The 18,349-nt window shown below is 42.4% G+C and overlaps 1 protein-coding gene across 1 annotated transcript in view; it reads right to left on the reverse strand.

The window, feature by feature from the left end:
* Positions 1–18,349, reverse strand: part of Dcdc2 (doublecortin domain containing 2) — a 150,816-nt gene that overhangs the window by 24,928 nt on the left and 107,539 nt on the right. The window lies entirely within an intron of this gene.

Here is an 18,349-nt window from a genome sequence, read left to right on the forward strand (position 1 = left end):
TGCCCTCATTCAATCACTACTCCGAGGATCGAACTCAATGCTTGGATGCACACTGCACCGCGTCCAGCGCTCATCGTCCCTCGTTGTATCATGAATGGACATTTTAGTGCATATTACACTGTAAAGCAATAACAAACACTTGAGGGAAAATAAAATGCTTTTGGATTATTTCTCACTTATCTCTTATGAGTTTTCTTGCCTAAAACACAAAATTCAGAGCTTCTGAGGCAGGGAAGGCATCTCAGGGCTGTGTTTGTGGTAAACATGAATCTGCTTCTCCTGATGAAATGGGCAAGGAGCACTGGGGAGTCCCAGGCCTCCAGTGACCACAGCTGAGATGAGCGCTCCCCCCCTCCCCCCCTCGACTCAAGGCCTGTGGATTTCAGCTCATTTTAATCCTCAGATTTAAAATACTGACTGATTAGCTGTGACTCGGTCACATGACTGCTGACAGTCCTTCCAGACCAATAAGCTTTTCTCAATAGAACTACTTCTTAACTACCTACTAATTTTTTTATTCGATATATTTTTTATTTATATTTCAAATGATTTCCCCTTTTCTGGTCCCCCACTCCCCAAAAGTCACAAAAGCCCCATTCCCTCCCCCTGTTCTCCCACCCACTCCTTCCCACTTCCCTGTTCTGGTTTTGTCTTATACTGCTACACTGAGTCTTTCCAGAACTAGGGGCCACTCCTCTGTTCTTCTTGTACCTCATTTGGATATGTGGATTATGTTTTGGGTATTCCAGTTTTCGAGGCTAATATCCACTTATTAGTGAGTGCATACCATGATTGATCTTTTGAGACTGGGTTACCTCACTTAGTATGATCTCCAGCTCCATCCATTTGCCTAAGAATTTCATGAATTCATTGTTTCTAATGACTTGAATAGTACTCCATTGTGTATATATACCACATTTTTTGCATCCATTCTTCTGTTGAGGGATACCTGGGTTCTTTCCAGCTTCTGGCAATTATAAATAGGGCTGCTATGAACATAGTGGAGCATATATCCTTATTACATGCTGGGGAAACCTCTGGGTATATGCCCAGGAGTGGTATAGCAGGATCTTCCGGAAGTGAGGTGCCCAATTTTCTGAGGAACCACCAGACTGATTTCCAGAGTGGTTGTACCAATTTGCAACCCCACCAGCAGTGGAGGAGTGTTCCTCTTTCTCCACATCTTCGCCAACACCTGCTGTCTCCTGAGTTATTAATCTTAGCCATTCTGACTGGTGTAAGGTGAAATCTCAAGGTTGTTTTGATTTGCATTTCCCTGATTACTAATGAAGTTGAGCATTTTTTAAGATGTTTCTCCGACATCCTATGTTCTTCAGGTGAGAATTCTTTGTTTAACTCTGTACCCCATTTTTTAATAGGGTTATTTGGTTTTCTGGGGTCTAACTTCTTGAGTTTTTTGTATATATTGGATATTAGCCCTCTATCTGATGTAGGGTTGGTGAAGATCTTTTCCCAATTTGTTGGTTGCAGATGTGTCCTTTTGATGATGTCCTTTGCTTTACAGAAACTTTGTAAATTTTATGAGGTCCCATTTGTCAATTCTTGATCTTAGAGCATATGCTATTGGTGTTCTGTTCAGGAACTTTCCCCCTGTACTGATGTCCTCAAGGGTCTTCCCCAGTTTCTTTTCTAGTAGCTTCAGAGTGTCTGGCTTTATGTGGAGGTCCTTGATCCATTTGGAGTTGAGCTTAGTACAAGGAGACAAGGATGGATCAATTCGCATTCTTCTGCATGCTGACCTCCAGTTGAACCAGCACCATTTGTTGAAAAAGCTATCTTTTTTCCATTGGATGTTTTCAGCCCCTTTGTCAAGGATCAAGTGGCCATAGGTGTGTGGGTTCATTTCTGGATCTTCAATCCTGTTCCATTGATCTGCCTGCCTGTCACTGTACCAATACCATGCAGTTTTTAACACTATTGCTCTGTAGTATTGCTTGAGGTCAGGGATACTGATTCCCCCAGAATTTCTTTTGTTGTTGAGAATAGCTTTAGCTATCCTGGGTTTTTTGTTATTCCAGATGAATTTGAGAATTGCTCTTTCTAACTCTATGAAGAATTGAGTTGGGATTTTGATGGGTATTGCATTGAATCTGTATATTGCTTTTGGCAAAATGGCCATTTTAACTATATTAATCCTGCTGATCCATGAGCATGGGAGGTTTTTTCCATTTTTTGAGGTCTTCTATTTCCTTCTTCAGAGTCTTGAAGTTGAAGCAATCCCACTAAAATCAGGGACTAGACAGGGCTGCCCCTTTCTCCTTATCTTTTCAATATTGTACTTGAGGTACTAGCTCGGGCAATTAGACAACATAAGGAGGTCAAAGGGATACAAATTGGAAAGGAAGAAGTCAAACTATCATTATTTGCAGATGATATGATAGTCTACCTAAGTGACCCAAAAAAACTCCACTAGAGAACTCCTACAGCTGATAAACAACTTCAGCAAAGTGGCAGGTTATAAAATCAACTCAAGCAAATCAGTAGCCTTCCTATACTCAAAGGATAAGCAGGCTGAGAAAGAAACTAGGGAAATAACATCCTTCACAATAGCCACAAACAGTATAAAGTACCTTGGGGTGACTCTTACCAAACATGTGAAAGATCTGTATGACAAGAACTTCAAGACTCTGAAGAAGGAAATGGAAGAAGACCTCAAAAAATATTTATTTATATTTTCTCTCTCTGGCTCTCTCTGGCTCTCTCTCTCTCTCTCTCTCTCTCTCTCTCTCTCTCTCTCTCTCTCTTCTCTCTCTCTCTCTCTCTCTGTGTGTGTGTGTGTGTGTGTGTGTGTGTGTGTGTATGTGATGACTGGGCACATGCACTTACAATTGAGCACACACATGCATGTACAGTGGTCAGAGATCTACTCTATTACTTCTCCCTTGACAAAGGATCTCTCAAACATCTCCACACAGTGCTGAGATTACAGGCATGCATAGCTATAGCCAGCTTTTCATGTGGCCACTAAGGATCTGAACCCAGAATCTCACGCTTTTACAAGCACTCTTACCCACAAGCCATCTCCTTGGCCCATCAACAGAGCTATTTAAAATTCTTCTTAGTGTTTTGCAACCCACTTGAGTGCATTCAATGCTTCAAACAAATTAAATTATCAGGATGAGCTAGAACTAAAATAATATCCTGATGGCCAGTTCTAAATATTTCATGAAAACTGTAGGTATTTATTAACTAGAAGCTTTCTATGTGAGGAAAATTCTGATAGCTGTGAATACATTCTTCAAATTGTATACTACTACAATTGCCTGAGAAAGTGTTAAATTTTAACAAAATGTTAAGTTTTAAATGCATCTTATTAATCCCAGTAGGTTACTAGGACAATGTAGAGAAAGAACAGCTTCTGTCTTTGAGTACATAAAGCAGTAATCTAAGGGAAAACCCATTTAAAAGCAAATAGTCCATGCATCACATCAGTCAGCAGAGACAGAATTTAAACAAACATTTACAAAATGATATAAAAAACAATTTCCATCAGCTGAATGTTAGTATAAGTACCTGAATATGAGAGATATATTGAATTTCCAACTGACTCTTGATAAACAGAGACTGTTGACATCACAATAAACTACTAAAAATTAAAGCACACCCAGGGAGGGGGGCCTGGGGGAAGCAGTCCCCGTGAGGGCTAGCAGGAAAGAAGAGAAGTCATGTGGAACAGTACTTCTGTATAGAGGAGGTCAGCCAGCTCTCCTCAAACACTTAGAGTGTTTGTCCCCCGTGTCTCACATGTATGACACACAAACATGCACCAACACCCCTACACAAACATGCACCAACACCCCTACACACACACACACAACTCTAAATAATCCCTTGGTCAGGGATATAACTGACTGTTCTCAGTCACGAATCCTCTCGGTGTGTGTCATAGTGTGTCATACATAACTCAATCCCAAACTCTCCACAAAGACATGAGCATCACGAGTCCCATTTCCCTTCAGCAAAGCTTTATAAAGCTACATGAAAATAACTTTAGGAATTTACATAGGCTGAGCTTTTATATCTCTGGCTTGAAATATCTGGTCTCTTTCTGCTCCCCGACTCCCACTGCGGGGTATTAACTATCATCTGCTATGAAATTACATACAAATTTGACTATCAAATATTTGCATAGAATTGGTTTTAACCACATGTATTTTGTCTTAGCTTTAAATAAATGTAGAAAAATATCCTGAGTATAGATAGACGGCAAAGATTATCACTGATTTCTCTAAAACATGGGTAATTTCACTCTGATGTCTACATTTATATTTTGTTCTTTTTTCGATATAGATGTTTTACACTTTCCTCAAAGTCAGAAGTTTTAAGAATATAAAATTAAAGCATATATTTCTAACATATACAATTTGTGTTGTTTTATTTTAAGCTACATAATTTTTATACCATTTTTGAAATCTATGTCAAATATATGTGACTCTGAATAATAAATTACTTGTGAGTAATTTATTTAGGTTTGCCTAAACTAACAGATAAAGATACAGTTTTTATTTCTAGTCTTAAAAATCTACCCTGAAGGAGTGACCCCTTGTTCTGGAAAGACTCAGTGAAGCAGTATTCGGCAAAACCAGAACGGGGAAGTGGGAAGGGGTGGGTGGGAGGACAGGGGGAGAGAAGGGGGCTTACGGGACTTTCGGGGAGTAGGGGGCTAGAAAAGGGGAAATCATTTGAAATGTAAATAAAAAATAGATCGAATAAAAAAAATTCTACCCTGAAAATCAGTTTCAATTTGTCAGAATCACTGAATTGTTCTTCTCCTCCAACGCTAGTAACTGAAATTACCTAGTAAGTGATCTAAAATTCCTAATTCCTATTCATAATTCTGGCTGGTCCAGCTCCCACCAGATGACCTTGGAGATTCCAGTCTGCAGATGCCAATACTGAAAACAGTTTGCACTCCCAAGCCCATCACAGCAATGGAGTACTTCCTCCCTCGCAGCCGGAAGCCACGGCAGTCTTTGGATGTGCACGTTCACTTGCACGTTCACTTGGCGGTTATGCTAACATGCTGAGCCAGCTCCAGAAAGGTGGACAAGGCCTGAACTCAAGGTGCTTATTGCCTCCAGGGGAGTTACATGGGAAAGTCCACAGCTCAGGAATATGCATGTGTCAAGTGCTACCCAGCTGTTAAGAAAGTGTGTAGAGAGGGAAGCTAAGGTGTGTGGCAAACGGGAGCTGTAGAAGGAAAGGCAAGAAGTGGCCATTGGTGAGCAGGGGGAAGCAGTTTGGATAGCAAGCCAGAGTATTCGAAGGCCAGAAGGCTGGGTGCTTTATTTTAGAAGCTATAGGTCTCTTACACAGCTGCTGCAAGGTTGCAATACTGAGGAACAGTAGGTCATAAGGCTGGCAAGAAGAGGTGGTAATGTTTCAGAAAACCTGGTCTGACATCACCAATAATTTCACCATAAAGATTATGAAGAGCAGCTTAGAGGTTTTAATACAGGGTGCACAAGACTAATGCAGAGGTGGTATGTCCTTGAGGTAGGGCTATCTGGACAGACAGGGGTAGAGATTTGTAATGGGCTGTGTGTGGAGGAGGTGATTTGAAAGATATTACTCATGGGTCCATAGGGTGATAGTTTTGAGTGAGGGGACAGGTCAGAAGGAGAAGATTAGGAACCTATGTTTAGAATGTGGGTCTGATGGGAGCCCCTGCATCAACCTGCAAGAGGCACAGACAGCGGTGGGACCAACAGAAGAAATGAGAAAGGAGATGACTGACTGCAGGAAGAGCATAGAATTTCTAAATCCTGGCCTGCATTCAGCGCCCACCCTGACTGTGGAGGGTGGGGCATACTCATCCTGGGGGACCAATCCTGTCCAGGAAACAGCAGGTCTGGAAGAAGGATCAACAGACAGACCGAAACTCTAGAAGCTTTAAAGACATAACTCCCTCATCACTGTGGGACAGGAAGGAGAGGAAAGGTTGGAAGAAGGCTCTAAGCCCAATGCTTTGTGGCTGATTATGTTGCCCATCAAGACTACATAGTGAAGGGAAGGGAGAGAGTCTGGAAAGGAGAGGGAAAGTTCTGATTTTGACGTCCGATGCTCCTGCTGTGTGACAGGATGGGTCCTGATAAGCTCATGTTGAATGTACTGCGTCTAGGCACACTTGATGTGCGTAACTTATCAAGCACCATAGCACCACAGTGTCGCAGATCCCTCATAATCTCAGAGTGACGGGGAGCAGAAAATTACAGTCGCCCAGCGAGGCAGGAGGCGGATGCAGTGCATCCTGTGAGCCCAGGAAATCAAAGGTCAAAGGTTGAAGTTTAATTTCTACTAAATGTATTGCTTCTGTACCTTTGTAAACTCAAAGAGCTATAAGTCAAACTATGGAAAGTCTTGGGCTGTCTTAGTCCAAGACAGGATTACTTTAAGATGCAGTGAGAATTCTCATAGAGAACCCAGGTTCAATTCCTAGCACCCACATGGCAGATCACAACCATCTGTAACTTCAGGGCATCGGATGCCCCTTCCTGGCCTCCTCATCACAATACACACACTTGGTGCGCAGACATACATGTAAGCAAAACACACATACACACAAAATAAAACATGAAGATAAATCTTAAGGACTCTTCCCGGAGGGGTAGGTGTGTACTGCGTGATAGACAACTGGCTCTGCATGTACAAAGAGGTTTTAGTTTCCATCCCCCGCACTGCCAAAGGCAGGACCAGTAAATGGTTGGAAATAGAAATCTCAGTTCAGATGGAGCTCTAAGATAATGATACAAACTTGAGAACTGTACAACTACAGCTGGGATCCTGTGAGCCAGCCCAGCCTGTCAATTCTGTTGGACTTTAGGATGCTGTGCCATACCCAGCCTCCAGCCCAGGCAGGGCTCTATAGCCTGTGCTACAGCCTGGTGAGCCTTCCTGACCCTGGCTCATCTACACTGTCCCTAAGCCCCAGACCCGAGCCAATCAGCACATTCTGCTCAGAAGTCCATGAATGATTCTCCATCATAGACCATATCCTGGGATTTCATAAAAAATTGAAATGATTCTGGGTATCCTTGTTTACAATAATATGCTATATTGATGCAATAAAACTTAAAATCAACAGCAAAAAAAAAAAACTCTAGTAAATACATGACCTCATGTAGGTTAGATAATGCATTGCTAAATGATGAATAACTCAAAGGGAAAAAAATCAAGAAATAACTTCTTAAATTCCTGGAACTGAGTGAAAAGGAAAACACAACAAAGTCCTTGGGAAACAGCAAGAGTCTTAGGTGGACAATCACTGTGGCAAACACCCACAGAAGCAGTCAGGAAAAGCACAGAAAGTGACTTAATGTGACAGCTCAAGAATCTGGGAAAACAAGAACCAAAAAGTAAAAAATAAAAAATAAAAACCCAATGAAGCCGGTGGGAGGAAATACTAAAAATCAGAGCAAAATCAATGAAATGGAGACAAAGAAGACAAGAACTGGCCCCATGTGGAGATAAACAGTGTCAACGGTCTCTGGCCCAACTCTCAGAGGAAACAAAGGACACAGGGACATGGAACCAGACACAAAACAAATTCAGACAATCGTGAGGAAAAACCTTACAAACCTATAATCCATTAAATTAGAAAATCTAAAGAAATGGGCTTGTTTTTAGATTCACCCAAACCAGCAAGTTAAAATAAGAGACCAGCCATATACATGAATCCATAGGGGGGCTGGAAGAAGAAAAACCCTCTGACTAAATGATCCCAGGCCTAGATGAATTCACAGCAGAATTTCACCAGACTTTCAAAGAAAATCTACAGTCAATACCTTTACACACACACACACACACACACACACACACACATACACATATATATATATATATATATATATATATATATATATATATATATGCATACATAAAGAGGCTTTCCTTCTACAAAGCTAATATTACTCTAAACCCAAAACCAAGTAAAGATATGCACACACCAAGAAAAATACAGACCAATATTCTGGTGAACACAGATGCAAAAGTCTTGAATAAAATGTTTGGAAAGCCAAATACAAGTATAGGTCACAAAGATAATCTTTCATGATTGAGTTAGCTTCATGCCAGAGATGCAGGAACGGTTTAACAGACATTACGTCAATACACATAATAAACCAGAGGAACGGACTCCAGCCTGGGAAGCAAGAAGGCAACTGCAGATCTTCACCTCTTCTTTCTCCAATCCTTCAAATCCGATCCTCTGCTGCAGCCACACACTACACACACACACACACACACACACACACCATATATCCAGTGGATCACACAGATCTTTCTCTCCCAACTTATTTATTCCAGTGCCCTAACTCCAGCAGAGATTCCCTGAGACACTCTGACCAGGGAAGCAGGTAGATTAATCGCAAATTTTCACCTGTCACTAGTCTCCTGTTCCTCTCTGACGCCCCCAGTGGATCTGAACCTTCCCCATACTCATCCCATTATCCCAGCCTCCAATGCCAGCAGGCAAACCCTGGAAACACCCCAGGCCCACAGGGCAGGGAACCAGCAGGCTAACTGCAGGTCTTCACCCCTCTCTCTCCTCCTAACCCAATCCCCTTCCGCACCACACCCCCACCTCTGTGGCAGGCGGCCTGCTGCAGCCTGGCCTCACCCCTGCTCCACCTCAGAGGATCACACCGGTCTTCCCCTCTGTATCTTCCCATCAAGCATCACTTTATGACCGTCCCCAACTCCAGCAGGCATTCTTTGGAAACCCATAGGACACTCCAGCCAGAAAAGCAGGCAGATCGTCAGCTCCCTCCTATCCTCCAAATCTACTCCTCCAGGCTCAGCTCCATCTCTGCAGCAGGCCAACTGCTGCTGCAGCCTTCCCCTCTTCTTTGCCCCAATCTCAAACCAAGTATAGAGCCACAGCAGCAAAATCAGCCCTGGGTCAGCAAAAATAAAACAAACAAACAAACAAACGAAAACAGGCATAGAGATCATAGAGAAAATAGGAGAAAAGATGCCAAAGGTGCACACTGGAGAAAAGACTGTATCTTCAACAAATATGCTGGAAAACTGGATGTCCACATGTAGAAGAATGATACTACACCCATATCTATCACCCTTCACAACTCCAATTTTAACAATGGGCTATGATCAACAAAGAGTTTTCAAAGAAGAAATAAACATGGCTAGAAAATATCACAAAAAGTGTTCAACATCCTTAGCAATTAGGGAAATGCAAATTGAAACTACTTTCATATTTCATCTTCTCACAGTCCGAACCACTAAGATGGGGTGGGCAGGGATTGACGACAAATGCTGGAGAGGATACAGGGAAAGCAGAGCCCTCGTTCGCTGCACACTGGGACGGCCACTGTGAAAACCAGCAGGAGATTCACCAAAAGATATAGATGGGGGGGGGGGGATAATAAGGGAGGAAGGGAGGGACCTTATAGCCCAGCTATGCCATCCTTGGCATATGCTCAAAAGACTCAACATTCTACTCCACAGATGTTCGTCAGCTGTGTTCATTACTGCTCTGTTCATAAGTGTTAGGGTGTGGAAACAACCTAAATGCCCATCAACTGATAAATGGATAACAAAAATGTGATCAGACACACATGGAATAATGAGAAACACTAGGACTGAAAAAAAACATAAGAATACATTGTAGTCTATGTTTAGTTAAAATATATATACTGCGTATGTGTGTAATTTAAATGAAGTTGTACCACTCAGGACAATAATGTTCCCACTCAAGAACTACCTAATAAAGCCCTGGTGGCAGTCATAGGAAAGTTCCCTTCAAATTGTTGGTCGGGGGTCCCAGAGATTTCTAAGACAATATAGACTGTAGCTGCTGCCTTGGTTTCCTCCTGGAAGTTGAAGGTAAGACCCTATTACTGATGACATCACATACTTTGGACACGAGACTTGAAGGGCTGCTTGGTACTGACCTGAAAGTCGCCTCCCTGAGAACTGGGGAAACCAGGTGCTATGCAGACTGCCAAGGCCAGAATCAATCCATAGTCCTGCCCAGACGTAAAAATCTACGAATGACGACAAGGACTTGGACTGCCAGGATAGCCAAAATGGTGAGATAGGAATGCTTTTATCTTGAGGGTAACCAAAAGCTATGGAACTGGACTTAGGCCCTGGAACAGTAAACCTTACCAACTATCTGTAGCTAGAGAGGTCATAGACCATAAAGGAAAACCTTCTACAGCCATTTGAGTAGACGAACATAATTTCTAACTGTATTCAAGATGCTTATTCTTATGAGGTTAGCCATCATCCCTCATTGAAGAAGTTTCTTTTTGCATCAGATGGAGACCATCACCAAGACCCACAGGTGACCATAATGCAGAGACTGCATGAGTGTGGGGTGGTAAGGAAGCTGCACCCACGAACTCTCAACAACATATGGGCCTGAGCAAGATCAATGTAATAACAATGCCAATTGACATGCCAATATAAACAAGGAAAATTCCACATGGCCCTACCCCTAGATGAAGAGCTACAGGTAGTCAATTCCTGCTGAGAGGGAGGGTCAGTCTCCAGGGATAAGCTCCCACCAGACAGGTTCTCCAATCCAAAGTGGTCAGCCGTACATACATGTACATAAAAGCAAAGCTAAATGAGCTCAATAGGTTATATATAGATGTGTGCATACATGTGAGCATATTTGTGTACATCAAACAGTAATATTTAAAGAAGAGATCATGGATTTGTGGGGTTATACAACGAGCTGGAGAGGGAGGGACAAGAGAATTATTTACAGTGTTCATGTATAAAGTGCTCAAAAAGCAATTATTAACTAATAAAGGAGAATATAGCTGGTTAATAAAACCAAGTATCTATGTAATAGCATGGGGTAGTATTAGAAGCTAGCTTAAGACCAAAATCAGCCATTCAGCACTGCAGTGGTAGGCAGAAGTTCCCAAGGATTTAAAGGGAACTGCAAGAAGAAGGGTAGGCACTAAAAGGAGCTGGGAAATCAAAGTCATGGAGTCTAGAATACTCTTTCAAGATCACTGACTGTGAAGCAAAGACAGGCCAGCGTCCCAGGAAACCTAACTCAGACACCTGAGGCCAAGGAGTCTGGGAGGAATGAGAAGAAGCTAAACCACATCTCTTCTAACTCTAGAGAATTCATCACAGCATCAGAAAACTGCTGCTCAGCCTGAGTCCCCAGTGTACAGACTTGTCTCTGGAAATCCAAACACTCTCAGAGAAACTCAAACAATCCCTACTCACTGCATTTTATGTACACACACACACACACACACACACCCCGTCCCTTCATACAGAGATTTATTGGTGTGTAACCCTAAGCTAAAATGCTCCAGTGCATTACACCACAGCAATCCACTGCAGCAGGCGGTGCAGGAGGAAAGAGGAGAAATGCGCAGGGTGGCAACGACCTCAGTCATGGGTCATCCTTGTTCAGGTTGGAGCATTCTGCTCAAAAGGGTAGATAATAGTCACCTCAGATAAGGAAGCAAGACCTCTTGGCGGCAGGAGACTTGGAAATTCGTAAGAGAAATCTGGAAAATCAACAAAGGCTAAGGAAAACTAAGTTTCAAACTCTGAAGTTTGCAGATTACTGTAGAAGGTTGAAGTAGTTCTCTTGATGGGCTGTAATTCAGTGATTATTTATAGTAATATCTAAATTACATATACAGTGTGGCCTTTGAGAGTTAAATACATGGCTGCACTCTGCAAACAGACTGAATGTGTGTGTGACACTTACTGCTGGCTGTTGTGAAACGTCTGATAAGAAGCAGCCTAGGGGAGGAAGGGCTTGTTTGGATTCATGGTTGAAGGGACGGACAGTGGTGCAGTGCACCACGATGCTGAGTGTAGAGGCAGCGGCTTGTAGCAGAGGCCGTTGGAGCACAGCGCTGCTCTCCTACATCCTGGCTGATTTGGAAGCAGAGACTGGGAAAGCCCAGTCTGGTAGTAGTATCTGGTTTTTTCTAGCTTCTTTCCTTTCTTCCATCCCTTCCTCCTTCCCTTCCTCTCTTTTTTCCTTTTTTTTTTCTTATTAGATATTTGCCTTATTCACATTTCATTATCCCCTTTCCTCATTACCCCTCTGAAAACCCCCTATCTTCTCCCCCTTCCCCTGTTCAACGCCCCCTCCACAATTTCCTGACTTGCATTCCCCTATTCTGGGGAATCAAGCCTTCATGGGACCAATGGCGTCTCCTCTCATTGATGTCTCAAATGGTCATCTTCTGCTACATATGCAGCTGGAGCCATGGGTCCCTCCACGTGTACTCATTGGTTGGTGGTTTAGTGCCTGGGAGCTCTGGGGGTACTGGTTGGTACATATTATTGTTCCTCCTGCAGGGCTGCAAACCTCTTCAACTCCTTGGGTCCTCTCTCTAGCTGCTCCGTTGGGGACTCTATGCTCATTCTATTGGTTGGCTGTGAGCCATGGGTATTTTGAGCCACTTTCTAATAAGGATCAAAGTAGCCACACTTTGGTCTTCCTTCTTCTTGAGTTTCCTGTGGTCTGTGAGTTGTATCTTGGGTATTCTGAGCTTTGGGGCTAATAGCCACTTATCAATGAGTGCATACCATGTGTGTTCTTTTGTGATTGCATTACTTCACTCAGGATATTTTCTAGCTCCATCCATTTGCCTAAGAATTTCATGAATTCATTGTTTTTATAGTTGAGTAGTACTCCATTGTGTAAATGTACCATATTTTCTGTATCCATTCCTCTGTTGAGGGACCTCCCTCTTTTTCTTTCTTTCTTTCTTTCTTTCTTTCTTTCTTTCTTTCTTTCTTTCTTTCTTTCTTTCTTTCTTTCCTTCCCTCCTTCCTTCTTTCTGTCGTTTAAACATTCAGTCATAGACTTCAGTCTATTTTCAGAGTACATCTCCCTCTTCAGCTAATGCTCTCCAGAAATACCCTCACAGACAGGCCCAGAGGTATGTCTCTCAGGCAATTCCAAGACCAGTCAAGGGAGACAGACAAACCATCACAATGTGTTTTCAAAAGTTATCACAGTTATTACTGATGTGACATTAACGTTCTAGGCTTCAGCTTTCCCGTGGAAGGTTAGTGACAGCATGGACGGTTAGTGACAGGGTGGACGGTTAGCAACTACACACTTTCAAACCACGTCTATAACATCAACACGATGTGGTTGGGGCCAAGCAACTGCGTTCTGAGTAGGCATTGCCTGTAAGGAGGCCCTCACTTGAGACACAGGCACTCTGAAAATGAGCACTTCTGAGCAAACCAGCCATCCTGAGGAGAGCCCTGCCTTCCCCCAGCCTGACATGGGTAATACACTGGAATTGCTCATTAGCTCCGAGAAAGCCTTTAACGGTCTGTGTGTCAGTAGTTCATAGGTAAGCACACTTCTACTTGCTTAAGACAATCAAAGTGAGATCTCTTGAGTCACCGTGTTTTGGGTATTTATGAAATGGCCAGGATAATTTATGGAGAGGATGAAATTTTATCAGGGTTGAAGTCTTGCTAACAATATAATTTAGCTCTGATTGGTGGTTAATCTTCCATCTTAACATAAAGTAGAGGTTATAATGCATTCAGTTTAGTGTCTTATCTGAATATGCATAAAGTCAAGGAATGGATGTCAGTGACTGGTTTAGAAAGTCCTCCCATGGGTTTTTTTTTTTCCCTGCAATATCACCTACCTTGCACAAGCTTTATTTAAAGTGGACTGAGATAAGTGCATTTAAAAAATCCCACTGCAGTCGATTTTAACGTGATTACCATGAAGAGGCAGGCCCCTGATGAGGAGCAGCCTGGGGGTCGGTGCTGCTTCTTGGCATGTGGCTCAGAGTTGGGGGTCCTCATTGGTCATTTCTTCCCATCAGCAATGAGGGAAAGTTATCTTATATTCTCTCTTACCTGATAATTGAGAAGCCGTAATTATCTATTTTCATCTTTGAGGGAAGAAATAGGGCAATCTTTTACCAGGTTCTTCTCAAAACTCTGTAGTTTAAACGTTCCCCTCATGTTAAGTATGGCATAAACTAGTCTCTATCTAGTTATTATATTTCATCTGCTTCCATATAAAATAAGACATAAATATTGGGAAACCTAGAAAGGTATCTATTTTCAAGAAGACATGTTGATAATAGCCAAGAAATATTTCTCTACCAACACTTACCTAGAGCAACATGTAAATTAGTAACAATGATAACTAAAGCAAAATAACATTAGTCATAATAGTGGTTAGCTAACAATTACACAATTGTAACACACAATTATTTGCATTACAAGTATTAACTTATTTTCAATCCATAATGACTCTATGAAATAATTAGCACTACCTCCTTTGCACAACAACTTCCTCTGAATTTAACACTCCCTTCCCTCCTGCAAGAAAGGAGGTGCGTTAGACCCAGGAAGCTAAGAAAACTTACAAGGTTCAGAGAACTCAGGAAGTTAAAGAATGCATGAGGCTGTACAACGAACAACTGTGAGAGCAGGGAGGGCTCTTGGAAGGACAGGGAGCTCTAGAGGGTGAGTTTCGCGCATGTGGGGTGGACTTTCCAGGGACACAGCTGCCTCTGAGTCACCCACCACGCTGCTGTACATGACCCAGAAAGTCATCCCTTTCCCAAGTTAGACCTGGGTGGAACTGTTTCTTTGGTCTCTCCATGTTGCCTTATCTGGAGTTAATAGACATTTGAAAGGAAGAGTCACACATGCCTGCCTCTAACACATGAGAAATGGGGACGCTTTGAGTTCATCACCACAGGTGGAAACATGATTCAGGGCCAGGAATCTAACATAGGAGTCTACATTTTTAACAGCTCTCATTATTTGTGTTACAAATATTAACACATGTTTTTGCCTGCTTGGGTGGTTTGGTTTTTTGAAACAAGGTTTCTCTTTATAGGCCTGGCTGTCCTGGAACTGGCTTTGTAGATCAGGCTGGGCTTGAACCCAGAAATCTATCTGCCTCTCTTCATAGAACAGTTAAAACAAGGACAGAAGACAGGTTGGTCTATAGATATAATAGTGGCTTGATCTATATGCAGTAGAATAAACTAGAATACAAAACTAAAACCATCAAAGCATCAACTAGCTGCTTCCACAACGAGGCCGCAAACTCTACTGTGAAGCTATTTTTATTTTCAATCATATCAACTTATCTGAATATAGATTCCCGTTTTCAAGCAAAGGCTGAAGTCTTTTTAAAAAGACTGATTAAACTGTATATTTTATATGAGGAGTATATATACAAAAATTGATTTTTTTCTTCTTTCCAGAAGTCAGCAACCAAATGAATTTAGCATACATCAATGTATTTCATAGCTGGGTTTAGATGGGATTTGGCAAATTGTGTAAGAAACCTTTTTGGGAAAAGCTTTTAGGCAAAGAGGAGCTTACAGTGTCACTGAAACCGTGTCAAACTGAACTGACTTCATTATGAACACAGTCTTAGACTATTCACACAGTCCAGTTTCATCTAAATGCACCACGTGTTGTTCTTTTCTACATGTTAAGCTAAGCTGTTTGAAAAAAGGTGATGAAACCCCCCACAATGACCTCAGTGCTTAAAAAGGAGCCTGGGGTGTGGGGGAGGGAAGCTGGCACTCCCACACGTGGGCACACACTGGCACCAGGCAGACAGAGTGCATCATGGAACCTGCCCAAAGCACCCAGAAGCCTTTGTTTTGTACATCAAATATGATATCTCAACTTCCCACTTTATCTACTTCGCCAGTCATTTGTGGAGTGCAGTATACTCACCTTGACTTTGGAAAGACCTTTGACTTGTCAGAGATGTACGTGGCTGTGAATGATTGGCTGAATACATGTGTGACTGAAAAGCCCCAAAGAAATGTCTGTGTTAAGTAAACAGCCCATGGAAATGTTTTACACACCTGACTCATTTCCCTGAATTTACAAGCTTGTAAAAAATAAGCCGTGAATTGTTTACTTCAAGGATTATGTCTAGAAGGTACTTTATAAATTATTGCGTGCTGAGGGTTTTTGGCTAGCGATAGAGGCGTTTGGAGTAGAGGAGGACCAAAGAGTACTGTCAGTGTTTCAATGTAGAAATAAAGTTGTAAAAGAGTGATGGGCAGAGCTGAGCTCTGTACTCGGCCACAGTGATAGCTCGCAGGTCTGCGACAGAGGATAACAGCATATTACTGTTTCATAACTGAAGAATCAAGGCAGAGGCAAGTGAGCATTAGACGAGACAGAAACTCATGGAGCAAGCAGGACAAGTGAGATGACCTTACAGGGCCTGCTGGGCTCAACCGTGAACCATCATTGCCGGTGTCTTTTCATTGGAAACTCAAGAACTTAAAAACAAGCCCGACATGTTAATCCATAACCCATAGGTTACTAAGAGACATAAAGGTAGAGTTCTTTTATAGCATGCAGTATAATTGGAGTCATTGCCACTCTGATCTTCTCTGTTTTCTTTTGCTGAAGCATTGGTGTATGTTAGTATATGTGTGTAGAACCAGACAGCCATGTGTGTGTGTGTGTGTGTGCGCGCGCACACACACACACACACACACGGTGTGTATATTGATGCTTGAAGTTTTGAGATGCATCAAGTCAGAAGGTGAAGGATGTCTGCAGCCTCCGCTGGGAGGGTTGTCCTGGGGCGTCAGAACCACTGCGAAAGGTGAACATACAATAGTTCCCAAGCATTGTCCTTCCAGGAGGTCCCTGGCTGCTCTGTGCACTGTCACCAATCCTTCTTCTTCTATATACCTGCTACAGCCTGCCCTGCCTCTATGTAGGAAGTACCTTACCTTACCCAGGGACTATAAAGACTATTAACTCACCTGAGTGTGCATCTCAAAGGAAAGGCTACATACGTCTTGCTCAGCTCTGTGTTCTTAGAACCACTTAGCACCTATTAGCTGGTCTTCATAATCAACTTGACTGCACTTGGAGCCAACTAGAAGCCATACCTCTGTGCCTGGCTAGGAGGCCATACAGAGAGGTTCATCTGAAGAACAAAGGCTCACCTTGAATGTGGGTGGCACCATCCCATAGGCTGGGCTTCCACACTAAATAAAAAAGCAAAGGGGGGGGGTATTCAGATGTTATATACATGTATGAAATTGTATAAGGACAAGACGTCATTATTATTATTATTATTATTATTATTATTAATTATGTTTTTTTTTGAGACAGGGTTTCTCTGTGTAGCCATGGCTGTCCTAGAACTTGCTCTATTGACCTGACTGGTCTTGAACTCGCAGAGATCTGCCTGCCTCTGTCTCCCAAGTGCTGGGATGAAAGGTGTGTGCTACCTCTACCAGGTTAAAAGTGATTAATTATTAAAAGCAAAGAGAGCAAGCTCAGAGCTGGCCCTGAGTTTCCTCCCACACATGCAGTGTGGGCAGTCCTTCCAGGCTCCCATCACCAATACCTTGCTCGTCCTGATGGGCTTTATCTACTCAAACTTCAAGCCAAAATAAATCCTTTCTTTCCTTAAGTTGCTCTTATCAGGTATTCTGTTCCAGTGACAAAAAAGGTCACTGATACAGTATCTGAGTTATGAGAGAAACTGTGAAAATGGAAAGACTGGGGAGGGGTGAGAGCGTCATCCTGGGTTCAAAACGCATCTTGTGAAGCCATGTCAAAGAGCATGGCACCGGAAGTGACCAGAAGGAGGGCACCTCTTGCAAGCTGTAAGTGTCTGTCCTGACTTCCAGGCTCTCCTTCAGACCTGGGGACTCCTCCCCCACCCAGATTTGTCCTAAGTGACCACTGGGTCTGTGCCCAGCAAACCTTTGGAAATCCATAGGTACTGTGGGATTCCAGGAGCTATTATAATTTCTAAAATGTAACTAAGTATACCATTTCAATGTGATATACAAACATAATTAAGATGTCAGCAAGAATCTGTATCATTGCACGTTCGATGAGTTTGCCTGTCCAGAAAAACATGCTGTCTCACTGAATGAACATACTAAATACATACACTCACACACACAGAGAGAGAGAGGCATTCATACCCATAGAGAAAAACATATATATATAAAGATGGATGGATGGATGCTTACAAGGGATTCCTGAAAACTAAATCTTAGCCTCTTATGACTTTATCCACCATTCTGACTATACTAACTGGTTCTCCTTTAGACAGTCTCCAATGTCACTCAGGCATATCCTACAACTCTTCATTTCAGTGGTATAAAATAACTAATCCTAGTCAGCATGGTTGCCTTGGATGTGAAATTTTGCCTCTATGGTTACACACACACACACACAGACACACACACACACGCGCGTGTGTGTGTGTGTGTGTGTGTTCTGCTGGAACTACAGCTTACCATGCAAATACTTGCACATCCATATTTATCACTGCGTTATTCACAATAGTACTAATGGAATCAGCCTGTGTCTA

Source organism: Apodemus sylvaticus, chromosome 14, assembly GCF_947179515.1.
Source record: "Apodemus sylvaticus chromosome 14, mApoSyl1.1, whole genome shotgun sequence".
Classification (NCBI taxonomy): domain Eukaryota; kingdom Metazoa; phylum Chordata; class Mammalia; order Rodentia; family Muridae; genus Apodemus; species Apodemus sylvaticus.